The sequence below is a fragment of the Pollachius pollachius genome (genome assembly GCF_949987615.1).
Source record: "Pollachius pollachius genome assembly, chromosome: 2".
In the NCBI taxonomy this organism is placed as follows: domain Eukaryota; kingdom Metazoa; phylum Chordata; class Actinopteri; order Gadiformes; family Gadidae; genus Pollachius; species Pollachius pollachius.
Genome location: NC_136935.1, coordinates 36,521,875 through 36,526,874, shown reverse-complemented (window position 1 = coordinate 36,526,874; position 5,000 = coordinate 36,521,875). Strand labels below are relative to the sequence as shown.

The 5,000-nt window shown below is 41.8% G+C and overlaps 1 protein-coding gene across 1 annotated transcript in view; it reads left to right on the top strand.

Annotated features, from left to right (window-relative positions):
- LOC307070597 (alpha-1,6-mannosylglycoprotein 6-beta-N-acetylglucosaminyltransferase B-like) overlaps nt 1–5,000 on the top strand; it is a gene marked incomplete at both ends in the record, with an annotated part of 126,674 nt that overhangs the window by 56,546 nt on the left and 65,128 nt on the right.

Here is a 5,000-nt window from a genome sequence, read left to right as displayed (position 1 = left end):
AGGTGACAAATGAGATGGGAAAAGTGATGAAAGATAGAGCCATGGGAATGATGAATTTCTCAATATGGGATGATGACTAGAAATGCTTCTGATCGTAGAATGATACATTGGAATTGTAATATGACGCATTATTAGTGTCCAGCATGATTAATCGTTGCGATAAGTCATAATCCGTGATCCAGAACAAAACGATGAGATGTCATGTGTGGCTTAAGTGGAGGAAACTGTAGGAATTATATGTAATATTATACAATTAGATATTGAGGCTGCATCCAATCATAGCCCAGACTTCCAGGATACCAATTAAGTACTCTTTCACTCCAACTGTTTTGCTTGTTATTTCTCTCCATGATGGCACCCAATGCCCTACCACCCAAGGGAGGCATCCCTCTTTCTTGGTTCCTTCTCTGGGCTACTTCTCTGATAATTAAGGGTGTTTTTCCATGCCCCTTTGAGAGTTTAAGGCGAGGGGGGTGTCTTGTAGTGTGGCCTCTGAGGCCATTTGAGACTGAATCTATGAAAGAAAGATATACTTATAAAATAGACTTGACTTTACTTTACTCTCCAAACGCGTCCTAGGCGTCGGGACGCTATAGATAAGGTTTTACACGGACTGGATCGCATTGGATTCATGGATTATAAATGTCAGTAGAAAGGCCAATGGTGTTTTGCTGATACAGCTACTAAAAGCTACATAAAAAGGCTTACTGACAGCCCGAATGAGAAAAAGGCTGTCTACCAAGTGAATTTTTCCTTGGTAGTGCATTCATGTATCACTGCCATGTTGAACAGATTAAAGATGTTGGAATATGGTTGCTGACACCGTTGCATAACAGTGTCTGAGTGATCTGAGCCCAAACAGCCCTATCCCTGCAGACAACTGATGGCAACACTTATGGAAAGAAAGCTAGAAAACAATGATAGTTGTAGCATTTCTATTTTAATTTTATCATCCTCAGCCAGTCCTTGAATTAGGTCACTGTAAGCAGTGACACACAGCAAAGCAGAATATTATTTGAAGCTGGGTTGGCAATTTATTTCAGAATCTTATTTTGTCCTATTTTGGGAAATGCTATTAAAACCCAACAGCAACAAGTCAAATGCTCTGACAAAAGGAAAAAAAGAAATCTGGTTTTGGTGGCTGTTGAATGCCTGTAATCAGCCTGTGCAATCATTTAATTCAGCCTGAATGAACTGATTTCATGGCCTACCTAAAGCTAGTGATCCTGTCCCGTGTTTTGGTGGAGTGGATTTGAAGGGAGGCAAAAATGGGATTTTTTCTTTCACCACCCTAGCCACCTTTAATGATTACCTTAACCTGAACCCTAAACCTAAAAAGAATATTCTGTTGAAAGCTTTTCTATATAGATCCCACAATGTGTTCGTGAACATTCCTGTTATTTTTGATTTTTATGTTTTAATTCAGAATCAGTCTGTTAGAACACTTACTCGTTCAAATAAATAGGGAGAGGGTAGCAGCGTGAGATATTGGTTGTCATTTTAAATGCGTTTGGATGAATATTCAATTCTGAATCTGGGCTTTAGTGTCGAATAAGAAAAGTGAGACATTGTGGAAATGGTTCAAGCATTGTGTCTGAGAATAGGCTTTTGACAGACCAAATTGATTTTCATCTCCTGGGTCACATTTCTCTTGCTGAAATGGAAGGGTCATATTTAGTTTTTTAGCTTGACTTTACTTGACTCTCCAAAGATCTTAACTTATTTAAAGAAAGCCAAGACCAGGGAGCTGTCAGCCATGCTTGCTAAAGAATCTCAATGATTTATGCCACAAAACCAAATCTATTAACAGTGTATAGAATTAGCAATTAGCGGGGTGGTTGCAGATTGTACCTCAAAACCCCCGCCACCCCTCCTTTTCCATTTACTTTGGTGGCAGTATTCTGGTCTAAGTTTGTCAGACATGTTCCGTGTGGTTGCGTTGATGTGTGGGACTCATTCTGGCTAATGGCTGATTTTGATGTCCACATCCGAGAGAGAGAGTTTAGCTTCTCATACACATAGAAAAATACCGTGGTGTATGGCACATTTCATGTCAAACATTGCTCATTATAGCGCTCCTACAAAGCAACGGTACCAAGAAAAGTACCGCAAATAGTTTGTAGACATGGAGATGAAACTCCTTCCTACAACTTTTTTTTTTGCCCACTCTGAGTGACTGTAAAAACATGGTGGTGCAACATGGAAGATGACCCGCTTCATATGTAGATGTAAATTCTATGCTTATGAAAACACAATGATGCTTCTATACTCATACTCAACTACTATACTCATTATTTATTACTTATTTACTTCATTTTATGGGATAATACACTAACTATTAAGTTATACACACTAAACCTTTAAGTGTAGCATGAAAAACCGCCGGCTCAAGAGTATTTATCACACCTTAATGACTTCAAACTTGGAGGTGGGGTTGTTGCTGTTGCGATAAGTGCTTTGAAATTACGGATGTCCAGTGTTGTGTGCAAGACATCCATTTCAGTGTGTGTGATGAAACTGCCCCACGTGCTCCGCCAGACACATCTTCCTCTCCGCCGGATGCTTCTCTGATTTGAAGGGTCCTCTTGGGGTGGTCACAGACCTTTCATCACCAATAATTATGACGTGTCTAGGTACAAGTATGTATGTGTGTGTGGTTGAGTGTGTAGTCTTGTGGCTGTTCAAGCTGTGTACTCATGTCTATGTTTGTGCCTCTTGAGATGGATCAAGCTGTGTTTGAGGTCAAGGATTCTCACCCTTCAATGAAGATGGTCATTATATCTTCTTCAGTCTGGATGCAGGGCCTGGCTTCATTTTCAGCATGCCGCCTGGTCTTGTTGATGCTTGATGCCGTGACCCATGGGGCGAAGAATAAACTGCCCCAGGAGTGGTTGCCAACATAACTAACGGTTCTTAAGAATCAGGAAATTAGTGCAAAAAACGAGGTCAGATCATAAATGATGTCCTATCCACATGAAAATGATTTTGTGAAACACTTCAAATCACCCGTATTTTCCCTGTGAAGCAGGGAAAATATTCTCCCTGCTCTCGCTCTCTCTCTCCCGTATTTTCGTATTTTTAAGCAGATTCTCATATTCTCCCTGCTTCACAGGGAGAATATGAGAATCTGCTTAAGAATACGAGAATCTGCTTAGAAAATGTATATTTAGGGAACGATGTTCGAAATGTCAATGTGTGTAGAATTGTTGTCAACTGGTTCACTTACTATACCAAAATTGTATTAACAATTTGCACAGAATTCTTAATACAATTGGTTTGAAACCTGGCACACGCACAGCAATATCACTTTCTCCTCCATTGTGCTCTTTTCGGTGTCTGTCCATCTCGTCACACACTGAATCTTCAATTATTTAATAAAGTTTACCAAACTAAAGTTGAGCAAAAGTTAACCAAATGTACCCAAAGTTTAGCCCTATGGGTTGAGCTGACTATTTTTCAAATTCGTGATTTTCTACATTGGTGATTAAATATTGACTGATGTTCACTTTGTAAAGGTCATCGTTGTGCTCATTGAAGAAGAGGATATTAAAATCATTGTCGAGTTGGTCGACTTGTCATGAACCCAGTTTAAGTAAAAATAGCTGTAAAAATGCATCATCTAATTTGAAACAGCATTTGGTTTTCATTTGTAGTAGTCTCTGAGCCACCAGGCCAGGTGATGTGTACGAGCCATCAGTCTTTGAATTTGCCCAACCAATGAAAAAAATGCAACTTTATTTTTTGAAGAGTGTAGTAAAGGATAGAGAGGTGATATAGTCCTCAAAACAATTCGATTGCGCTGAGACCCGCTTCCACCCTCCCCTTAAACTCCAAGGCTGAAAATGAGCCCCACTCCGGGACTGGCCCGGTTACCTTCACACAAAGTTAAGGTTAAGAGTCCGGAGCCATGGAAGAACGCCCCCGCCGTGTTGTGTTTGGCCCGTGATGACGGCTCTCTCACGGAAAACGCAGACGTTAACCGGGAGTGTGCCAGGGCGGTTTGAGGCGCACTCTCTATTTGTATCTCTGCTTTTCAAAGCGCTTCTTCAAACTACGACAAAATCCCCCGTAGCAGGTCGTAGCAGGCTGTCGTAGCAGGCTGGCACCCCGCCGATAAAGAGAGAGCAACGAAAAAGGCGTGTTGTTTGTTTATTTTCGTTTTATTGTTTCCCTTGAAACATATAAAGTCGAAATAACATCAAGTCAAAGGAAAAAGTCAGAGTGAAAAGGATGTGGACAGACAGTTATTGAAAAGATAAAATACGAAACGTCCCAAGGCTTAAACTATCCCTCAGCCTTTGTATTGTTGTGGAGGATGCTTGTCAACGTACACGGACACACACACACACACACACACACACACACACACACACACACACACACACACACACACACACACACACACACACACACGGGCACACACACACACACACAGAAACACCCCTACAAACACACAGAAGCACACATACATTAAAAAACGCAAACAGTACGTTTATATGCACAGCTTAAACCGATTAAAGCCATAATTTGACTATGCTCCTCAATCGGACAACTGCAATTGTCCGAGTATACATGCCGGTGAGAAAATCGATTCATTGGCCGAAGCATTTAATGCCCCTGTACGATAGGTGGCGCTGTACCCATTTCAACTAATAGAGCCACCGGCTGACCTCTTTACGTCACTAGCAACAACTAAACTCAGGCGGCATTCCAGAAAGTTGTTTTCAGTAGACAGCTGTAAGTTCACTTCGGATCCATGTCATTTCTCCGACGCTCCATTGTTCCGACCTCTCGGTCGTATGCGTACTCCTCCGGCAGCGGCGGAGCAGCTCCTCCGGGACTCCGCATACGGCAACAATCCGTTTCTCCTCCATGCCGTTTGAATCTGGACTTCAGAGAGTCAAAGCCAAAGTTCCTTTCCCCTAATTCCTTCTCCGCCCTGGGCGAGATAACCCCCACTACGAGTCTTTACTTGTTGCTGAGGTACCAGAGAGTCGGAG